Source organism: Ursus arctos, unplaced genomic scaffold (assembly GCF_023065955.2).
Source record: "Ursus arctos isolate Adak ecotype North America unplaced genomic scaffold, UrsArc2.0 scaffold_24, whole genome shotgun sequence".
Classification (NCBI taxonomy): Eukaryota; Metazoa; Chordata; class Mammalia; order Carnivora; family Ursidae; genus Ursus; species Ursus arctos.
The window spans coordinates 15092999-15117302 of NW_026622919.1; the positions used below are offsets into that span (position 1 = coordinate 15092999).

General features: G+C 35.8%; 1 protein-coding gene and 1 pseudogene across 5 annotated transcripts in view; one reads left to right on the plus strand and one right to left on the minus strand.

The window, feature by feature from the left end:
* TANC2 (tetratricopeptide repeat, ankyrin repeat and coiled-coil containing 2) overlaps positions 1 to 24304 on the minus strand; it is a 359716-nt gene that overhangs the window by 178834 nt on the left and 156578 nt on the right. The gene's annotated exons all lie outside the window — the stretch shown is intronic.
* On the plus strand, positions 8967 to 9427 carry LOC113265655 (60S acidic ribosomal protein P1-like; annotated as a pseudogene).

Below are 24304 nucleotides of genomic sequence, written 5' to 3' on the forward strand. Positions count from 1 at the left end.
CAAAATGGTCTAGGTTAGACAATGAGAAATATGTGGGCAAAGAAAGAATATTAAATAGTGTGATTTAGACCACTGGTTCTCAAAATGTGGTGCAGCACAGCATTATCCGGGAATTTATTAAAAATGTAAATGATCGGACTCCACCTCAGATCAGCTGAATCAGAAACTGTGGAAGGTGGAGCCCAGCAATTGTTGTATAGCAAGCCCTCCAATGATTGTATGCATGCTAAAGTTTGTGAGTATTGGGTTAGAGAAAGATATCTATAAATACCTTATCAGAGCAGATCAGGAAGGGGACTTTTGTAAGAAAAAGTTGTTATAAAATATAAATCAAGGCCTCATCTCTAGGAGTATTAATGTATATGGTCAAAGTTAAGATTTTTTTTTGTTTTAGTCACTCTTTTAGCAATATAACTGTCGTGTTATTTTATTTTATTTATTTATTTATTTATTTTTAAAGAGTCCTAAGTCACTATCCATCACTTGGGGCCTGTTTTGAAGAGAGATCAATATTTTCTGTACTCATGAATTCTTCCAAGATCACCTGGGGAGGAGACGAAGGAGCGGGAAATAAGAGCAATCAGATAGATCACACAGCAATGTGAATAGTGAAAGAGAAAATCTGTCTCTGTTGGTGCCTCTGTAAACTGGAATGTTGCAGATAATGCTGAGAAGCACACCTAATCCAAGCAAGTATCAAGGCACTAAAATAAGGATTTTAAATAACTACTAAGGTATTTGTCTTTGATAAAGGTTTCAGAGCAGATGGGAATTTTTAGGAGGGAACTGGTACGGGACTCAGATAATGATGGAAGACAGGTATGAGGGGAGACCAAACCAAAGCAAGGATCAGAAAATGAGAACTGAAGGATACATTTAAGATGAGAACAACATGAAGTACCAAGAAACTCTCTTCACAAAGTTGGTTTTATGATAAAAAGCATATTCAGTAAGATCAGTCTAAAACAAGTTAACTGTCAAATGTGAAGGCAGGGCAAAAAGATTTTAGCTATAGGTAAGAATAAGAAATATAAGGCATCTAAGTCTGAGCAGAATAAATAAAATTATCTCTGTTTGCAGATGACATTCCGTAAACGTAGAAAACCTTAAATGAAAGTGAAGAGTCTACAATAAAACTGTTAGAATAAACAAACTGAACGAAGTTGCAAGATACAAAATCAATACACAAAAGGGTACTAATGATGAGCTATCCCAGAATGAAATTAAGAAAACAATTCAATTTAAAATAGCAACAAAGGGGCGCCTGGGTGGCACAGCAGTTAAGCGTCTGCCTTCGGCTCAGGGCGTGATCCCGGCGTTATGGGATCGAGCCCCACATCAGGCTCTTCTGCTATGAGCCTGCTTCTTCCTCTCCCACTCCCCCTGCTTGTGTTCCCTCTCTTGCTGGCTGTCTCTATCTCTGCCAAATAAATAAATAAAATCTTAAAAAAAAAAAAAAAAAGATAAATTAAAAAAAAAAAAGCAACAAAAAGAATACTTAGGAATAAACTTAATCAAGGAGGCTAAAGACTTGTACACTGAAAAACTACAAAGTGTTGCTGAAATTAAAGATACAAATAAATGGAAAGACATCCCTTGTTCACAGATTCAAAGACTTAATATTGTCAAAATGACAATACTTTCCAAAGTGATCTATAGATTCAATGCAATCCTAATAAAAATCCCAATGACATTTTTTATAGAAATAGAAAAATCCATCCTAAAATTCATATAGAATCTCAAGGAACCCTGAATAGCAAAGCCAATCTTAAAAAGAACAAAGTCAGAAGTCTTGCACTTCATGATTTCAAAACTTACCATAAAGCTTCCTATAAAGTAATCAAAACAGTGTGGTATTGTGTCATAAAGACAGACATATAGACCAACTGAACAGAGATTCCAGATATAAACTCCATGGTCAAATGATTTTACAAAGGTACCCAGACCATTTTATGGGAAAGGACAATCTTTTCAATAAATGGTGTTGGGGAAACTGATTATCTACATGCAAAAGAATGAAGTTGGATCCATATCTTATACCGTATACAAAAATTAACTCAAAATGGATCAAAGACCTAAATGTAAGAATTAAAATTCTAAAACCCTTAGAGGAAAACACAGGAGAAAAAGATATGAACTGGAGAACTATTAAGGAAGTTGGAGGAAAACAGTGGAAATTTTATCCGGAAAGAGAAAACTGTATTTTAAAAAGTTTTTAACAGAGCTTTCATAGGCAGAATCTTATATGCTCCTAAACACTTAGAAAATAAACCTTCGGGTACCATGAATTTCCTGGAGTGGGAGAGTCGGGGGAAAGGGTAGGAGAGATATTTGAGACATTCTTTATTTCCTCCTTCTTAACCTCCAGTCTATGGTGGTTAAAATCTGGAAATAGGTGGGAACACCACCCTTCTAACCTATCCAAACTAATTAATTACTGTTCATGATCGTGCTTAAATGGCATAAGCAACAACTTGAAGGAAGGGGAATGCCAAGGAGCTTTTACTGTTTGGTTATGCACTTCCGCCAAAACAGAAGAATCAAAAACAATAAAGTAGGGAAAAAAAAAGAGAAAGAAAAACCAACAGAATTTGACAACTTGGCATAGACTAGATGTAAGTGAAAAGCAGATGAAGAAAAAGAACTATAATTCACATAGTTTCTTGGTTTTTTGCAAGGAGAAAGTATCTGTCTAAAGAAAAGAAAAAAAACAAAAACCTCCAGATACAATGCAGAAAGAGGAAATCAGACCTTGACATGACAAGCTTTATCAAATAAAGACTAATCTACTGCAGAAACAGCTTGATTCATTCATCCATTCATTCTTTCTTTCTTTCTTTCTAATAATTTTTTTTATTATATTATGTTAGTCACCATACAGTACATCCCTGGTTTTTGATATAAAGTTCCATGATTCATTAATTGCGTATAACACCCAGTGCACCATGCAATACGTGCCCTCCTTAGTACCCATCACCAGCCTATCCCATTTCCCCTCTGGAAAACAGTGTGGAGGTCCCTTAAAAAGTTAAAAATTGAGCTACCCTATGATCCAGCCATTGCACTACTGGGTATTTACCCCAAAGATACAGACGTAGTGAAGAGAAGGACCATATGCATCCCAATGTTCATAGCAGCATTGTCCACAATAGCTAAATCGTGGAAGGAGCCGAGATGCCCTTCAACAGATGACTGGATTAAGAAGATGTGGTCCAGGGGCGCCTGGGTGGCACAGCGGTTAAGCGTCTGCCTTCGGCTCAGGGCGTGATCCTGGTGTTATGGGATCGAGCCCCACATCAGGCTCCTCTGCTATGAGCCTGCTTCTTCCTCTCCCACTCCTCCTGCTTGTGTTCCCTCTCTCGCTGGCTGTCTCTATCACTGTCAAATAAATAAATAAAATCTTTAAAAAAAAAAAAAAAGATGTGGTCCATATGTACAATGGAATTATTACTCAGCTATCAAAAAGAACGATTTCTCAACATTTGCTGCAACATGGACGGCACTGGAGGAGATAATGCTAAGTGAAATAAGTCAAGCAGAGAAAGTTTGATTCTTTATAATGAAAAATATACTGATCTAAAAATTTACTGATCTAAAACCAACTACAAAATTAATACATAGCTGCAGAGTATTTTTCCAGTTCTCTTTTCTTCTGATTATCTATGAAAGCATAATAAATGAAATATATGTTTATATACTTTTCTTTTTCCTGCAACTTCCTCAAATACCATGCACTATCCTCTTTAGTTTCCCCACTCTCTGACTCTACTTTGCAAATAAAAATTGTTCCATGTTGTTTTATATCCATATTATGCCGTGAAGTATCAAATAATTGGAACACATTTATTTTAAATCTGAATATATATTAGTGTAGCTAGAGATACAATGCGCATATTCTTGACAACAAACTATAATAGACATCCAAGTTCTCTCAAAGTTGTGCAAATATAAGTGAAATACAAAATGTGTGCAGTGCAGCAATGTAAAGTAAACTTTGTTTACCAATATAAATATCGGTTAGTATATGGCCTCTAGTTATCCATGACAGGCTCACACACGAACCTTCTTTATCTCCACTGATTATAGTGAACAGCGTTAGGAAGGAGGAAAACTGAATTCATTTTATTTGAGTAAAAAAACAACCTTATATAGTTTTACCATTTTCCAAGAATAACAGCAACTATATCCATTCAAGAAAGAAAGAAAGAAAGAAAGAAAGAAAGAAAGAAGAAAGAAAGAAAGAAAGAAAGAAAGAAAGAAAGAAAGAAAGAAAGAAAGAAAGAAAGAAACTAGTTAATCAGCATCAACTTATGGCATTATGGTCCCAGTGAAAGGAGGGGGCTCACTTGAACATCACACAAAGAGTATGGAAGTTATCCAAATGTGGGGAAAATATTCTTTCTGACTTTCAATATGTTAAAATTCCAGCAATTTAGAAATCAAAATAAGTTTTTTTTAAAGAAACTACCATATAAAAACTTTAATACTAACTTCCTAATGATGAAAACAAAAAACTCTAAAGTAACAACATCCAAATAACTGAAATGCCATTAATAATTTTAAATTTGTACATAATTCAATAAAGGATAGAACTATTCACTATCAGTGATACATAAAACTACTACACAGAAATAACAAAAAGAAATGGAATTTGAGAAGGTACATTAGTGTATTTATTTATTCACAACTAACAACTTCAAGAAAAATGGGTTATTACAAATGTATTCATAAAGTTGTCTACTGACTAAAATAGAGAGGTGAGATATCAGGGCTAAATGCTTTACTTGTACTTTCTTACTCATGTTCTAGTGGTGAGGTGAAAGTTTATATATAGACAACATATTACTGAAAACTCTAATAATTATAATCTAATTACTTTCTATGTAAACAAAGACAGAGCCAACAGAATAGATTTTAGGGATTATCATATCATTAGGCAGTATTAAGATGTATCACTCAAAACGTAAATTTAATGCTAAATGGAACGTTCACATACAAAGAGTGATACTTTGAAAATGAGAATTGTTTTGTTAGGAAACTGAATACAACTATTTGTAAACCAACCATAAAATGTACAAGAGAGCTCTTCCATTCAATTCAGTAAAATGTTATTGTGTTCTACCATGTGCAGAGCTCAGCACTAGATGCTACAGGGGATTCAAACATGATTAAAACAGCTTCTGGACTGAAGGAATAAAATGATGGAGATAAGAGTAAGAACAGCCATGATATAAAGCAGAAAAAGCTAAGTGCCACATAAAGGTATGAAACAGGGGCCACAAGGTTTAAAGAAGAGAAAAATGTACTTCAGAATGGCTCCCAATTCAGTACAAAGTTTAACAAATGTTCATTAATTTTCTATTAAAATCAAAAGTACAAGGTTATTTCTAAAAGCTAATTTGGAGAGAATTACTAAGTCTTTCTAATTTACCTTTTTTTTTAAGTTTCAAAGAAGAGTTTTATGGATATAACAGTTAAAAAGCTACTAGGGAAATAGCTCATGTTTTTAAAAAGCTGAAAAAGAGCAAACTAAAATTAAAATCAAGCAGAAAAAGGAAACAATAAAGATTAGAGCAGAAAACAATTAAATAGTAAATAAAAATAGAGAATAGTATTGAAATCAGAATTCTTTGAAAAGATGAACAAAACTGAAAACACCTTAAACTAGATTGATCAAGAAAAATAGCAAAGACACAAATTATCAAAATTAGGATTGAAAGAGGGGATATCACTATCAACTCTACAGAAATTACAAGGATTATAAGGGAACATTATGAATAACTTTATGCCAACAAATTAGACAGTTTAGAAGAAATAAATTCCTGGAAAGACACAAATGATCAAAACAGACTACTCATCAAGAAATAGAAAATCTGAATAGATATATAACACATAAGGAAACTGAATTAACATCTTCCCATAAAAAATGCCGTGTTCCAGGTGGCATCACTAGTGAACTCTACCAACTATTTTTTTTTTTTAAAGATTTTATTTATTTATTTGACAGAGGGAAAGACAGCCAGCGAGAGAGGGAACACAAGCAGGGGGAGTGGGAGAGGAAGAAGCAGGCTCCCAGCAGAGGAGCCTGATGCGGGGCTCGATCCCAGGGATCCAGGATCACGCCCTGAGCCGAAGGCAGACACTTAACGACTGAGCCACCCAGGCACCCCATCTACCAACTATTTAAAGAAGAAATAGAACTCCTTTTATGAACTCTATCAGGAAATTAGGGAAGAAGGTGGGACAGGAGCAAGATGACCTAGAAAAACAGATTATTTTGGGTACATGTGACTAGACTTTATATCAATGCTTTATAAGAAATATGTAATATTTATTTGATTTTTTGAATTTATTCAAAATAGTTTTATCATTTATCGCTCTGCTTTGTTTTAAAAATTCATAAATACACCACTGTAAATTTTATCAAATAAAAGAATTTAAAACTAAGTTTTCTAACATTACATTTATTGATGCTAGTTTTCTTAAAGAGTTTTGTTCTGATCTTATTTGGTAATTCAAAGCAAAATGAAGTATAAGAAAATTTTTAAGAAAGAGCATTTTGATTGTAGAGAAATATGCTTAAACCTTTGTTTTATTAAGATCAGTAGAACAGGTAATTCTGTTTGGGACTTGCACAGTCTCTTTTGTGAAGCTAAAGTTAGTGAAACTAACTTCTTGCTAGAGCTAGATTCTAACACTAGGTACATAGCTCTAAAAACAAATATCTCACTTCAAAAAAGTTATGCTACAACCAATAAATAATAGCTAACTTTTTTTTTTTTCTTAGAGAGAGAGCGCACACATACACAGAAGGAGAGGGAGAAAAGAATCTACAGCCAGCTCTGCATTGAGCGCAGAGCCAAGGCAGGGCTTGATCTCAGGACTCTGAGATCACGACCTGAGCCAAAATCAAGAGTCAGATGCTTAACCAACTGAGCCACCCAGGCGCCTTGTTCACATTTGTATAACAGTTTATTTTATACTTTTATTTACATTTCATAATTTTTCTATGAGGAACACATTAACCTTGTTGCAGATGGGAAAACAGAATCACAAGATCTGTTACGATCACAGTATTTAATGGTAGATTACAAAACGATACGCAGGTTTTTCAATTTAGAATATTACATTATTTCATCAACAATATTGTTCTTCAGGGGCGCCTGGGTGGCACAGCGGTTAAGCGTCTGCCTTCGGCTCAGGGCGTGATCCCAGCAATCTGGGATCGAGCCCCACATCAGGCTCTTCTGCTATGAGCCTGCTTCTTCCTCTCCCACTCCCCCTGCTTGTGTTCCCTCTCTCGCTGGCTGTCTCTGTCTCTGTCAAATAAATAAAATCTTTAAAAATAAATAAATAAATAAATAAATAAATAAATAGATAGATAGATAGATAGATAATCTATAAAACGGGCAGTAAATAGCACTGAATTACATGGTATGTTGGGTTGTACTAGTGCCTACCAACATCCTAGTCTCCATTCCTTTCTAGGCACAAGGGTGACTACAATCGCCGGCTTCTGTTAAGTTTAGGAAGGACTACGTGACTGGCTCTGGCTTATAAAATGAGAACACAAGTGACACAGGCCCTGCATGATTTTATAGTCTGTCTCCTCCTCTGACACGAAAATCAGAGAAGTCTCATGTTGAGATGGTAGGATACAACACTGAAACAGCCTGAACTGCTATGCTATTGTATATAGAACAGCTGTCCTGGAGAGTTGCCCAGGGTTGTTTGGGTTAACTAGAAATAGACCCTCCTTGTGTTAAACCACTGAGATTTGTAAGGTTGTTGTTATGACAGCACTGTCTAGCTTATTCTAACTAATGAAATAGCTACAATATTACTCCTTTTTCAATTATGTTCTTATCCTTCAGAATAGGTCCAGAAGAAAATTTTAATGTGCTAATACTAGTTAATCCTCCTTTTTAAAAAAGACGGAAAAGATTTTAATGTCAGTGCCATTTGAAGGTAAAGCGTTTAGCTAGAATTAACATTCTGGATAATTGCACAATTACAGCGTGTGATAAGGACTTTCCAGTTTGACTAGAAATACATAATTCTTTTAAAGTAAATTTATTTAAATAAAAGCATGAAATTCAAAGAAAACATTAAGTTACAAAAGTACAGTTATAAGCAGGAATGGCCAAAATCATGAAAGAACTATGCCAATGAAGGAAATTTGAGAAACGTGCACTGTACTAAACTGTATCTCAATTGGGTAACTTGGTTTAATTTTCTATTTTCTGTCCATTCCATGTTGAGATGGGAGCAAAATATTTAGGCAACTGCATTTAAACTGGTATCCAGTATGAAGGGATAGAACTGACGAGATACTTTGATATAATAACAATAATCTCCTCTAGTCATAACTGAGATATTAGTTAGGCATTAAAGATAATAAGAGACTCAGGAGATAACAAGTGTAAATGGTTCAAGCTAAAAAGACTTCTCATATAAATAGACTTAAGGTGATTTGGACAATCTAGTCATTTGATTAATCAGAGCAGTCGCCTCTCTCATTTTTGGCCATCTTTTCAGGAGAGCCAATCCATTTCTTTCTTTCTTTCTTTCTTTCTTTCTTTCTTTCTTTCTTTCTTTCTTTCTTTCTTTCTCTTTCTCTTTCTTTCTTTCTCTTTCTTTCTCTCTCTCTTTCTTTCTTTCTTTCTTTCTTTCTTTCTTTCTTTCTTTCTTTCTTTCTTTCTTTCTTTCTTTCTTAGATTTTATGTATTTATTTGAGAGAGAGAGAGTGCGAGCATGACCTGGGGGAGGGGTGGAGGAAGAAGTAGACTCCCCGCTGAGCAGGAAGCCTGATGTGGGACTCCATCCCAGGACCCTGAGATCATGACCTGAGCCAAAGGCAGATGCTTAACGGACTGAGCCACCCAGGTGTCCCAATCCGTTTCTATATACTTATAAGAGCCACTGATGCACAGTCACAGGTCAAAAGTGGGGAAAGAGGCTTTCCTTAGCGGCCACTACGGTGCTCCATCTTTCTGAGGAAGCTAGGCTGAGCTGCAGTGAGGCCCTCACCTCATCGGGCAACCAGCACCGTGCCCAGCAGTGCCCGCCCATCATTTGCCCACACCATGGCCTCCGCCTTGGAGCTCACCTGCATCCACGTGGCCCTCACCCTGCAACACAATGAGGTAAAGGTCAGACACGATCATAAGATCAATGCCTTCATTAAAGCAGCCAGCATAAATGTCGAACCTTTCTGGCCGGGTTAATTTATAAAGTCCGTGGCCGACATCAACACTGGGAGCCTCACCTGCATCAACAGGAGGTCCTGTCTCCTCCACCACTGACGCCCCAGCTGAGGAGAGGAAAAGTGGAAGCAAAGAAAGAAGAATCTGAGGAGTGTGATGATGATGTGGGCTGTGGCCTTTCTGACCAAACCTTTTTTGTAACATATTCAATAAAAAGTTGAATCCCCCCCCCCAAAAAAATGGGGAAAGAGGAAACAGTGAATCAGTTATACATATAGTACACACCTCTGAAGAAACTACGTGTAGGGTACTGTGGCATCCTTAAACAAGTGTGATATGTCAATACAGAAGAGCTTTCGTTACTCTGTTAAATTGAGAGTAAATCATGAGGTCGTTCTTAGATGTGATGGGTGATCAGTGCGTTCTAACACTCACAGTTTCTAAATTGTGCTACCGCACTTACAAATATGTAAAGGGCGTCTCATCATGCTCACTCACTAAACGTGGCACTGAAAGAAAAGCCTTAAAGATATGCCCCCGATTAAGAAAGTGAAAAGGAAAGGTAGATAAGCTGGAGAAGAGGAGAAAGTATTTGATTTCAGGGAAGTGGAAGAATGGATACAGACTGACAGGGAGATGAGACAGGGTATGGGAGTGTACAGATTAAAGCAGCCCTTCCAGTGGCTCAAGCAGAACCAGAGCTAGGAGCCGGGCCCAAAGGAAGAGAGCAGTGTTTTCATCCGAACGAGCTGGTGTGCACAACAGACTGGCTGAGGAAGACTGAAGTCTCTCAACTCACTTAGGTATTTGTAAGAATCACTGTCCTCTCCCATAGATACATCACCACAGCTACAGTACATGTTTCCTCCTTGTACTAGGGTAGGCCAAGAAAGAAAACCACCCTAAAATCTCAGTGGCTCAACACAACAGAATATGGGAGCTCAGGAGGCAGCTCCCTATCCTAAGATAAGCCTTGGAGCTGTTCTCTCATGGGTTCTCCACATCAAGCTAAAGACCAGGGGAGGAGATGCATATGTGACGTTTTTATAGCCTCGCTGGAATCTGTATACATTATTCCTATTCGTTTTGGTCAAAATTCAGTCACGTGACACCCTTATCTTCATGAAAGGCTGGGATATATAGTTTACCTAAGTCCCAAGGAAGAAAGGGAATTTTGGTGAACACGTAGTGTTCTTTGCTATATGCTACATAATACCTTGACAATTCATAAAAGATGCAGAACTAATGAGCAAAGCAGCAAATTCTGTATCAATATAGCCCTCTTTCTTTTAAATGGGCTGAACATATATCATCAAAAATTAGTCTAATCTACACATTTTTTATTCATTCAAAAATAGTGCTTTAGATTATAGTGCCTAGAATACTGTCTGGCATATGGTAGTTGGTTAATAATTATTTGCTAAATGAACAGTATGAAGTAGAAAATCAAAGCAAAGACAAGCATTACAAATAAGAGTTCCAATAAAACAAATGATTTTAAAAGTGAGTTTTAAAAAGCACTAATGGATATTAAAAATGCTAATCGCAGTATAAATCACCTGACTGAGAGACTCAGAGTTTCATAAAACAAACATTGTATAAATCATCGCCATTATAATCAGACAATAATCATTTAATTTCTAGCTTTAATGACTGGATTATTTTCCATAAAAAATATCCAACAAAATATGCTGAGAATATAGTTGAGTTAGAAGGGAAAGACTAGAAGACACTTTGGCTGCGCCCAAGGTCTTCCACACTCAGGGGTATTTGAAGGATGTCTTAAAGGAAGTCAATATCCTTTTTATTCTTAACTTTCAACAGGAAGGCAAAGCAGCTGCTTTCGGACCCAAGGCCTGTAAGTTAGTCTGATCCTTTTGAGCCTTAAAAGCTTTGTTTAGGCAAGTCTGGAGTAACTTTTTTCTCTAAGGCTAGTTTAGCCTTATTATCAAAGTGTGTCCTTTCTTGGATCTCTACTGAATGCTCCAGGCTTTTTAATAAGATCTCTCTACATTCTGGCTGCTCAGAATGAAAAACAAATCTCCCATTCCTATGGGAACTCTAGGAATTGTTCTGTTTATAGCTCCCTGGGATTCTTTCTCCAGCCTCATGGGTTCTTACTCATCTATATGCAACTTAGTTTTGAGTTAAAGATTCAAAAGGACCCTTCTGCAGAAGTCTGTTGTTCTGTTTCTGCTAGCTTCCTACTCTTCAGCACTTTGTAAATTTCAGTTGCCTCGACTTCCCCAATTTCTGATCTGTTTCCTCAGTTCAGTAAGACTATCTTTCTTTGAGTTCTCCACCATCAGTGGAATACCTTTAGGCAAAAGGCCAGTGTTCACCTAGTTTCCTTCCCATCCTCTCTCTCAGGGATCACATTACCATGCTGTTAACTGCGCAATGTGTGATAACAGTTGTTTCTAGTGGGAGGGCAAGTCCAGTACTGGTTACTGCATCACAATGGGAAGAAGTATCTCATGCTGTTTTAATTTGCATTTTCCAGATGTTTACCATTCACAATGTGGCGAACAAAAGGCAGAACCTTTGTCTGTCTTATATATTGCTTTAGCCTTAGCAATACTTATAATACTGTGGGATACAGAGCAAATACTATTATTTGTTGAATGAACTATTTCTGTTTATCCATATGTTTTTGGAGGTTAAATGATCTATTTGTCCTTCGTCTATTTAGTGCTTAAGATCTAAGAAAATAGGTGATTCTAAGCTGTATTCAAGGTAACTCAAGAGTAAGTCTGATCCTACCTAATTTCTATTTTCATGCAATTATGTTGTGCTACATAAAAGGGTATACTAGACACGATGAAATATAGATAGACCATACAAGCAATAAATACAGAGACAACATGGTGAGCCAAAGAAACAGTTACTCCAAGAATGATTCCAACAACTTTTCTATAAGACATTACTTCAATACAATTTTGACTAAATTAAACAGAAATTCTCAATTCAAGAAGTTGGGATTTAAATCTTTGTTTACCCATATAGGTTATTACAAAGAAAAAGGCAAATTATTATAGCTTACAACTCATTGTTGAAAATGTTCTCTCTTTATTTCAGTGTATGGCAAAGGTCAGCGTATAGGAGATAAAATAAGGCAGTGTAGATTTCAATTACCTATTTTAATATCTTTGCATATACAAAAGCCTTTTAAATAAGCCAACACCATACTCAAAAGCCAATGACATTAGATTTCATTTCTATACATCTGAAGAACTAGGTTTTTGGTAATACAAAAAGGAGTTCCAAATTTCAAAATTTTGGTTATGTTGACTTATGTGAATATTGGTGTATTGATATAAGCAACTCTATATATTTGTCAGGTCAACTTCTTAATTTTAAAGTAGTTATGAAATATAACTATACTTAAGTTTAAAACATTACAGAAACATGTTTCATCATAGGAAGACTGGAAAATACAAGAAGCAAAAATAATGCAACTAAAAATGATCAGAATCCTACTACGTCTGTTAAAGTTTCAAAGCATTATGGCCTTCCTATTATTTTATTTTATATAAAATATTAATGCCAACAAAAACAGCTAAAAATGACTTCCCCTTTTGCCTTTTCTTTAAAGATTTATTTATTTGAGAGAGAGAGAGAGAGAAAGCACAAGCATGCAAACAGGGGAGGGACAGTGGGAGAAGGAGAGAAAGAATCTCAAGCAGACTCCATGCTGAGCAGGAAGCCTGACTCAGGGCTCCATCTCAGGACCCTGAAATCATGACCTGAGCCAAAACAGTTGCATTGCTAATATGAACTTGAATATTAGTCACAGTTTTTTCCTTGTTAAATGATTCTCACCTCCTCAAAATGTAAAATGTAACTAAAAATATAACATAGTTATATATGCAATTTATGCTGTAACACAGAGCAGACATGCGGTATGACTGTAAGGCTTGAGGTTAGATGTACTTGTAAATGTTCTAAAAATTCATGAATATGCTACAATTTCTCCCAAATTAGAGGAAAAATATATCTTCTTTAGCACCTTTAAGACAGAAATATTACATCTATAGTTCATATCTTCTCATCTATATCTATGAGAAAGTAGGGGGAAAGAAACAGTAGGCTAAAGAACACAATGATGAAAAGAAAGGGCTTTCCACAATAGCTAAATTGTGGAAGGAGCCGAGATGCCCTTCAACAGATGACTGGATTAAGAAGATGTGGCCCATATATACAATGGAATATTACTCAGCCATCAGAAAGAACGATTACCCAACATTTGCAGCAACATGGACGGGACTGGAGGAGGTTATGCTAAGTGAAATAAGTCAAGCAAAGACAATTATCATATGGTTTCACTCATTTATGGAAGATAAGAAATAGCAGGAAGATAGGTAGGAGAAGGAAGGGAAGAATGAAAGGGGGGTAAACACAAGGGGGAATGAACCAAGAGAGACTATGGACTCTGGGAAACAAATTGAGGGCTTCAGAGGGGAGGGGGGGTAGGGGACTGGGATAGGCCAGTGATGGGTAGTAAGGAGGGCACACATTGCACGGTGCACTGGGTGTTATACGAAAATAATGAATCATGGAACACTACATCTAAAACTAAGGATATACTGTATGGTGACTAACATAACATAATAAAAAATAATTAGTAAAAAAAAAAGCAAAACAAAAAATGTAAAACAAACAAAAAGAAAGAAAGAAAGAAAAGAAAGGGCTTTCAAGTGAGACTTGCATCACACTGCCCATATTATGTGGCCTGCAACAAATTATCCAACTTTTCCAAGCCTGGATTCTGCATCTTTAAAACATGGGCCACAATCTCTCTCTCAGAATTGTTATGAGGATTACATTTAAAGAATAATGTAGATAAAGCTAAAAAGGAAGATGTTAAAATTTATTATCCTTTGGAAATAGGAAGCTGAAGCATAATGTGATACTCAAGGCCACAGACTGAGCTATCCCTGAAACAAGAACTAAAATATGGATCTTAGATTCGTGGATCAACCACAGTGCACACAACAGATGCTTTGTACCTCTCTAAACTAAGTGGCCTATGTAATCATAATAATATGCTACTTACCTCTCCAGGATATTGTAAAGATTTAAATGAACTCATCTTTGTAAAGCAATTAGCATAGTTCTTTGCACATACAACGTGCTCACTACTAGATGTTGTTGTGATTATTAGTATATGATGATGATGGTGATGATGTGATAGGTAATGGAGGGACGTGGAGATGTACGAAGTAAATTTAAAGATGCTGATGAGAATGTTTGGCATCTAAAGGGGATGATTTATGACATTAGATTGCAAGAAGCAATCTGCTCACACTTCTGGCCTCAGTTCTGTCTCCCTATGTCCCTACACCCAAAGGACAGCTGTTATTTAATGGATGAAGTTACTCTCTTTAGCGGAATATGTATTATATCAAGAGCACTAGTATAGTTCCTCTTATATGTATGACAGGGAAAGGTACTGTAAGTTGGAGAAGAGGTGTTTATAATATGAGAAAGCTAGTGATTAGTTTCTTTCTGAATGTTTTACAAACTATTATTTAATGGTATGTTATAGAGGGGCACCTGGGTGGCTCACTCAGTTAAGCATCTTGATTTCAGCTAATGTCTTGATCTTCGGGTCGTGAGTTCAAGCCCTGCAATAGATTCCACGCTGGGTGTGGATCTTACATTAAATCAATCAATCATCATCAATCAATCAATGTATGTATGTATGTTATAGGACATTGGATACGGGATTCTGGCATTATAAATTTTAAGTATAAATTCCATTATCTCCTATTATTTTTGTCAGAATCATCAAAGCCTACCAGATTATAAGCTCTCCGAGGGCAAGGACTATAGAATAATCATCTCAGAACAATGTTTTGATGAGAATGATATATAATGCTGTTTTCCATTTTGCACCAGCTCTCAATAATGGCTGAAAATATGCTGACCACGTGAAATAACATAAAATTCCTTGGAAAAAAACTTTAACGTACACTTAAGAATTGAAAGGAAAAATAAACTTGGATAGTAAGCATGTAAATAATGGTTAGCCATCATTTACTGACAACTCCAAAAGGATTTCTCCAAGGTAGACCCAAAAGGTCTAGGGCTAACAAAGAAAGAGAAAAGTTAACAATTAGGGAAGGAAATTAAAACCCTTTTTTTTTTTATTTTTCAAAACTTCAGGAAAGTATTCTGAAAAAGATCCTAGGCAGTCAATGTGGGAGGCAGAAAACTGCTAAGATCTGCATAAACATAAACATTTTGCCAGACTGTAATGAAATTCTACAAGGGTAGATTAAAAACAAATTCAGTCTTTGTCCCATGAACGAAAATGACTACTGAGACATTTTCAGAGATTAAGTGTGAAGGACCAGTAACTTTTTGGCTTGTTCTTGGAATGTGCAGTTGCCACTAATCTTATAACAAAGAACTCACAACAGAGAACACTTCACTACCCACTAACCACGGGTAAAGAATCAGCATTCCTCCAACCTTAGAATATCTCTCAGCAATTCCCAGTCTTTATAACAGGATAACTTGCTTTTCAATTCTCAGAAATCTTGGGATCATCTGACTGGGAAGGAATAGGGAAGAATATAAGAAGATGATTAACTCCTGACAAGGACACGTTATGGAAAGATGAGTTGCCTACTCTCATGGAAAGTAAATCATGAAAAGAGAGGGTTAATGGGAGGAACAGAACTATTGTTCTATCAGGTACATCTCTGAGTTAGAGATAAAAGCAGAAATTTTTATTCTGACTTTCCTTAAGTACACAAAAGAAACCAACTGTTTGCTTTACTCTTCTTGGGTGTACTTTAGTAAAAGGGTGATTTATAAATATGCAAAAGTAGACACTGACTTAAGCTTAGAAGTCTTTTTTTTTTCCCTTAGGGTTTTTATAAGTCTCCTCCCACTCCTGGTTTTTAAACTAATAAAACATATTGTTCTATTCACATTACTTCTTTAAGATTTGAAAAAAAAAAATTCTGGCAGCTGGATGGAGACAGAAGCAGTGGTGCTTAATATGGTAAACAGGAATCGAAGCCAAGAAGTAAATCTCAAACTTAAGAGTTTATAAATTTTCCATATGATTTCTGTCATTTTAATAATGTACCTCACTGGATGTATGGAAAAGAGAAAAGAGAATTACATTTAAGTATGGAACAATAAGTAGTAAGGAAAAGAACACTAAAGTCTTTTTTTTTTTAATAATAAAATTGGGTCCTAAAGCTAAATATCAGCTCCCCAAATGCATAAATATTTCTATAATTAGAAAAAACTTGAAAAACTTTCAATATTATGAATGATGAAAACCTCAAAATCCTATCAGGAAGGTTCTGCTTCTCTACAGCCAAGTATGCTTCTACTAGGTGGACCCTTCTCACAGATTTACTTTAAACTCTGGACAAAATACAAAAAGCAACTACCTCAAGGCCCTGGAGACTAAACATAATAGATTCTGGAAGAGACCTAACAATTGGAAGAAAAAAAAAAAAAAAAAAAAAGAACAGATTGATAGGAGTTTCTCTTTTTCTAATTTATTTTTATTTTTATTTTTTTGGCTTCTGGGCTAAAAACAAACCACAGCACTGCATGGGGCCATTAAAACTCCAAGAGAAAACCTATAGTTTGTCTACTCTGAAGTATCAAAAGACAGAGCCTGCAGCAATAAGCTACAGGAAGAAGACTTCCAGAAAAGAGAGAGAGCTATAGGAGGTAGCCAAAATTCTGTGTCAAGCCTCTGGCTGATTGCTGAACCATGCATTGCATGGGGCAGACTGGCTAAGTCTAATACAACTGAACTGAACTCAACTGATGCCCAAAAGACAAGAGTTTTCCACTAAATCCAACCAAGTTAATTGCTTGCTAAAAGAAAAACTGGTCATACTCTTTGAAGGAATATGACAAAATCCAGAGTATCTACAAAATGAAATGTTTAGGATACAAAATTACTCATCACATGAAGAACCAGGAAATCTGACCCACCATCAAGAGAAAAGATGGAGACTGACACTGTAACACTCTAGATATTGTAATCAGCAGGTAAGAAATTTAAAGCAGCTATTATAACTATTTTCAGAGGTAAAGGAATACATTTTCTTAATAAAAAAAAAAAGGCAAGGAAATCTCAGCAGAGAAACAGAAGCTGTAAAAAAGAACCAAATGCAAATTCTAGAACTGAAAAACATATTAGCTAAGATAAAAAGTCACTGGGTGGGTTTAACAGCATATTTAAATGTTTAAATATGACAATTTAAATGACAGTATATAGTGTGCATATATATGTATGTACACACATACACACATAAATAATATATAGTAAACTGAAAAGTTTAAAATGACAGAGGAGTCAGTGAATTTGAAGACAAAAGAATGAAAATTACCCAATCTGAAGACCACAGAGAACAAGGATTAAAAACAAAAAACAAAACCAACCAAAAATACACTTGGGGACCTGTGAGATGATATCCGAAGGTCTAACATATATGTAATTAGAGTCTCAGAAGGAGAGAAAATGAGGCAGATAAAATATTTCAAGAAATATTGGCTAAATATTTTAAATCTGTAAAGGACATAACTTTTCATAATCAAGGAGTTCAGGATAAATATGAACAGAAATACACTAGGCTCATCATAGTCAAACTGCTAAAAAACAAAAAAGAGAAAATTTTGAAAGCAGCCAGAGAAAAACAAGATATTACATACAAGGGCCAACAACTTGAATGATGTCTAACTTCTCATCAGAAACTATAGAAGCCAAAAGACAATAAACTAACATCTCTAAAGGGCTGAGGAGGGGAGGGGGGGATCTACACAGAAGTCTATATCCAGTGAAAACACATATCAAGAATGGAGTCAAAATAAGACATTTTATTTATTTATTTGAGAGAGAGAGAGAGAGAGAGAGCGCACTCACGCAAGCACACAAGCAGTGGGAGGGGCAGAGGAGGCTCCCTCCACTGAGCAAGACCCTGGGGTCATGACCTGAGCTGAAGTAGACATTAACCAACTGAGCCACCCAGGCATCTCAAAATAACACATTTTTAGATAACAGAAAACTTACAGAATGTGTCAAGAGCAGATGCATACTATGAAATGTTTAAGATTATTGGGTGAAGGAAAATTATACCACATGGAAACGTAAGTGTTTAGAAAATAATGAAGAGCATTAGAAATGGTAAAAATATGAGTAAATGCAAAAGACTGCTCTTTTACCCTTAATTTCTTTCCAATACATGTGACTATTTTACACACCCTTGTGGGATTTAAAATGTACACAGATATGAGACATATGACAGCGACAGCATGAAGGGTGACAGAAGATGCAAACAGATCTATACAGTTCCAAAGGTTCTACATTTTCCATCAAGTGTGGTAGCAAAATAAAAACATTTTCAGATGTAGAAGAACTCATGAAACTGAATTCCTACATACCACTTCTTCAGAAGTTCCTTGACGGAATGGTGCAGCAAAAGGGTGAATAAGCCAAGAAACAGAAATATTTGGGATCTAGAAAATGGGATAATCAACCAAGAAAGCAAAACAGCTAAGATACAGAAGCAGAGCAGAACTTTAAGTCTGGACAGTAACCAGTCTAGCTGGGTAGAGGAGTTTGGAAGATACTCGGAAGGTTTCTCGTGAAAAGAAAAAAGGATCTGTTACCCTACATGGTGAAGAGTTTTGAAAAATATTGGCAGTACAATAAAGAAACATAATTAGAAAGTACAGGAAAAACAAATAATGATATAGGAAAGAAGATGTAGTCATAGTACATTACCTGTCCCTGCAGGTAACAATATTTACATAATCAGAATAACATTTATATTGATTTTCAAGTTCTAAAATTAATCTAGAGATAAAGCACAAATGACTTAATTATGATTATAGAGCAGAATGAAAACACGATCAGCCTTTGAACCATAAATTACAGATGGCAGAATTTAGGAAGTGGGACGAGGGAAGGGTAGGGCAGGGGTGCCAATATTTTCTTACAAAGTGGAAATCAAGAAATAGTGTCTTATACCTAATAGGACAAGAAATATAGAAATAAAAAATAAATCATTTATGGCTATAACCAATAAAACAAAAAATAGTGACATAATTATGTTGGGAGGAAAGGTGGGAGCATTGCAAATAAGTGTACTGTTTCATTAGATGTTTTAAAACTGATCAGTCAAGAAATGTCAGCAGAAGCATGTGAACTAAAGATGTGGACCTAAATATCAAAAGAAATAGCCAAGCCTTTAAGTGATTATCCCCTAGGGGAGTAGAATTAGGAATGAGAAAAGGTGAGCCTAGGGGCGGTAGCTTTTCATTTCAAGCCTTTCTGTACACTTTGATTTTTTTCTTTTTTTTTTTTTGGAAGATTAATTAATTTATTTGAGAGAAAGAGAGTGCTCACAGGAAGGTGGGGTAGAGGGAGAGAAAGAATCTTAAGCCGACACCACACTGAGCATAGAACCCGACGTGGGGCTTGATCTCAGGACCCTGAGATCATGACCTGAGCTGAAACCAAGTTGGACGCTAACCGACTGTGCCACCCAGGCACTCCCACTTTGATTTAAAAAGACAAAAAAATCGTGTGTATTATACTTTCATTAAAACAAACACACATAAAACTATTAGGAAACAAATATTTCTCCCTTTAAAAATATTTAAAATATTAAGTATTTATTGGGTAACTTTAACAGGCAAGAGATTATAACAGGCATCAAAATTTGCTTTTTACTCTTCTTCAATACCTAGTCTTCTACAGGATCCCTACAGAGATGTCAACAAGACATCCTGATTTACTGGTTAATAATTGGGGCTCATAAGAGAGTTCTGAGTTCCGGACATCAGCATAGAGAAATTTTCAAGTCATAAGAATGTATTAGATCACCTAGAAGAAGGAATCGGTAGGCAGGGCTTCTCATAGCACAGCCTTCTCAAGTAACTACACTTCTTTTCATGACTTATGGTTAGGTCTAGCCCTAGCGTCCTATTCATGCGTATTTTGTCCCCATCCTGTTTGGCTGAAGAAAATGATTCATGCTGGGTTATTTTTCCAAAATACTACAAAGAATAGTCTCCCAATCTCTCTCCTATGCAATAAGATACTGTAACTTAGGTTCTAAAATTCTGAATACTCCATAAGTCCAAACAGCTGTATTTTATAAATATTCATTAAAACACAAGTAGTTTCTCTTCAAATTAACATGTATTTTCTTTTTTTCCTCTTCTCTCACTAGCAAATTTCTGAAGAAATTTATGAATTGATGTAAACTTACATATATTTCTACAATACTTTCACGTATTCAAAAGTTATCTTGAAGGGCCTCCAAGAACCCATTTCCCTGATTTCCCATTAATGTAACATATCATGAAATTAAAACTACAATTTGGAATGCTTGGTAATTTATTTGAAGAGGGACTAATGTTTATATTTTTAAAATACTCTGGTGAAAAAGAATTTATTGATCAAATTTACTATGTAACAATATTATGTGGAATTACATAATTAATATGTAATATAATCATTGATGTATACCACCTCAAAACTTGAAGGGTAAATATCTAAGGATCCGTTCTATATCATAGGTCATGTGGCTTGTGGGCTAAATCTGGCCATCCACTTTTTTATGATCCATGAGCTAAGAAATGGCTTTTATATTTTTAAAGTTACATTTTAAGCGGTTATATAAATACCTACATAATATTCTTGATCTTACCTATTAGCTGACAAAGCCTAAATTATCTATCTGTTTAAGAAAAAGTTTGCTGGAGGGGCCCCTGGGTGGCACAGCGGTTAAGCGTCTGCCTTCGGCTCAGGGCGTGATCCCAGTGTTATGGGATCGAGCCCCGCATCAGGCTCCTCCGCTATGAGCCTGCTTCTTCCTCTCCCACTCCCCCTGCTTGTGTTCCCTCTCTTGCTGGCTGTCTCTATCTGTGTTAAATAAATAAATAAAATCTTTAAAAAAAAAAAAAAAAGAAAAAAGAAAAAGTTTGCTGGGGCACCTGGATGACTCAGTCGGCTGAGCATCTGCCTTTGGCTCAGGTCATGACCTGAGGCTCCTGGGATTGAGCCCCATGTTGGGCTCCCTGCTCAGCGAGGTATCTGCTTCTCTCTGTCACCCTCCCTCTGTGCTCTCGCTCTCTAATAAATACTAAATAAAATCTTTAAAAACAAAAGTTTGCTGATCTCCGTCATAAATAGTATAGCTTGAGTGTAACTGTTAACAATAAACATTACCAGAAAGTCACTTTTATCCTATTCTCAAATAGGTAACAGAACTTTTAAAGAGCAAGTTATAGTAACATTTTCATAGCACAATCTGTATTACTAAGTGTACTAAAATAAAGTATCCACTAAAAATTATATTAATCTCCGGATAACTCTAAAAAAAATATGTAGGGTACAGAGAGAATGAAAAAGATAGAAAAATAAACGTGTCACTTTTTCCAACACTTTTGCCTTTTTTAAGCTTCTGATATTTGAGTCTCTTCCTTTTTTTGACACAAGAAAGAATAAAATCAGCTACAGTGATAACGGGCCATCCTGAGGCATTCACCAAGAAAGAACTGCCAAACCTTCAGCTTTAAGAGGCTTATCAGAGTCTAATAAATGGCAGTGCTAATATCACCTAAGTCTCTACTACTCCTAAGGACATACTGAAATGTCTGTTTCTTTTCTATGGAAAAACTGGCCAATTCACTTATTCCCTACCAATCCTGAAGTAAAACTGGGTCAAGTAGTTAAGAGCTTTGTAGTTCTTCCTTACAAGGCAAGTCCATCTTATAGCCAACTTGATGTGTAACTCTGGCCAAACAGTAGTATGTTGCCCCCAAAACTTTATATCCAGGCTGTTAACTACAGAGAGAATAGCCAGGCAGCCTACCACACGTGGGACAGCCATTTTGTTCTAGATATAATACAAAGATACCTACTGCCTGCAAAGAAGAGTTCCCCTCCCAATTGATCTCAAAAGCAAGTGGTGCATAATTCTACTTGGAACAGTCTGGTGAAAAATACCTCCCTAAGAAGCTGGGTTGTCTAGATAAGTAAGTGTCAAACTTCAGCATGCATCAGAATCACTGAGAGGACTTGTTAAAACATGGATTGGTGGACTCCATCCTCAGAGTTCCTGATACAGTAGTTTGGTGTGGGGCCCGAGAATCTGCGCTTCCAAAAAGTTTCCAGGTGATGCTGGTGGTGCCAGTCCATAGACCACACTCTGAACTCACCAATCCAGATGATCTCCAAAGTTCCTTCAGAATTTAAAAGCTATGAAATAATATCATAGAAAAAGTCTTGAAAGTAAGTGGTTTACACTTGATTTGAACATCCGTTAATACTGGATATTAGCATCAGTCCCGCGATAAAAAAACCAATTCACATACAAATCCACACAACTGGTGCAAACAGAAAAAAAAAAAACAAAATAAATTTTGCTTGAAAAAGTAATGATGCTGTGATATTTGGTAAGAGATATACATTTAATCCCCCCCTTCCCTTTTTTCATGGGGTAGAGAAGGAAGAGTTCAGGAAGAAAAACCAAAACATACAACCAGTCAACAAATGATCCTGGTATTTTCCTTTTCCCTGACAGCTTTTATGTTATGTATCCTCAACCACTATAGCCACAGACTTTCTAAGTGGCAATCTTGTCAGTCTAGATATCTATTATGACCAATTTTAATCTGCACATTATGTAGCAATTACATTCTTCTTGCTTTTAAACATTTTACTTTATCGAACTGTGCTATGAGCTAAAAAAGCACAGTAGAGAATCAGTCTTCTATTCCTACTGCTATAACATAACATATTCCAAAGCAGTTTGGTTAGAGCTATTTTCTTTTAAATAAATTCTATTTAGTTACAATTCTTGAAAAACCTTTCCTGGGTTTTTAAATTCTAGTCAATATTTTGTGTCTTCTGATCTGTTCCATGTTTCCAAGTTTTAACCTCCTGAAGCTTATCCTTCATTGATGTTGTCTGACTCCTATAAACTTTGCTACATTCATTTTCCCACTACTTTGAAGGAATAAAAAGTTAATGTTTTGTTTTTAGATTCCTGAAAAATAAACCGATTTATTAATTATTTATAGATTTTAGTGATATTTGTGCATATCAACGTAAGCTGCAGTAAAGTATGTATATTACAACAAGTAGTTCTGAATTTAGTGTTTTAATATAATTCCAACTGTACTAAATCAGAGCTTCAAATTCTCAGGGAAGCCTCATGGCGGAAAAGACTATTTTGCTCTTAATAAAGATATGCAGAATTGTTTAGTAATAATACCCATAATAAAACATTTTATTATTGTACAGATTCAATTATACGTTACGTTAGGCCATGTCCCCTGAAATGTAAACAGTAAATTAACAGGTTTATAAAGTAATTGTCAGTACTGACTCCTTTTAAGAAAGGAATTAACAAACAGCTAACAAAAGATAATAAATCTTTTATGGTGCTACCTAATGAGAAAAAAATTTGGCTGAGAGGAAAGAAATAATTAATTTAAACACTGAAGGAGAAATATAAATAGTTTTCCAGATTTTATTTCCTATTTTGTAATTATGTAGACATACAAAGGATTATGATAAGGGCAATAGAAGGTGGTGACTATAATTTATTTTTTTCAATTTAATTGGACTTATAACAATAGGTAGATGCAACGCTCTTGTTCTTAGTTACTGCTATGAGTTTCTGTACATAGGTCTACTATGCACTTGACATACATGGTTTGCTTATCCTCGTAACATTGTTATGAGGCAGTTACTCTTACTCTGCACATTTTATAAACAATGAAATCGAAGCTGGAAGAGTACTAGTAACTTCCAAAAAGTCCCACAGCTAATGAGTGGTCATGCTGGAAACTGAACTTTGTATGTCTGACTACAAAGTCCAGCAACTTAACTACTTCTGTAAACTACCTTGAAGCATGCACTTCTACCCAAAGGAACAGAATATTCTTTTTAAATGGCTCTTTAGTTTGATAGATGGCATTTAGGCTCAATGGGTAGGAGTGACATGTTACTGAACACAAATCTTCACTTACAATTAAACCCGGGCCTTAGTCCTACACAGATAAGACCAGAATTCACAGGTCTATTCCACGCTAATCTA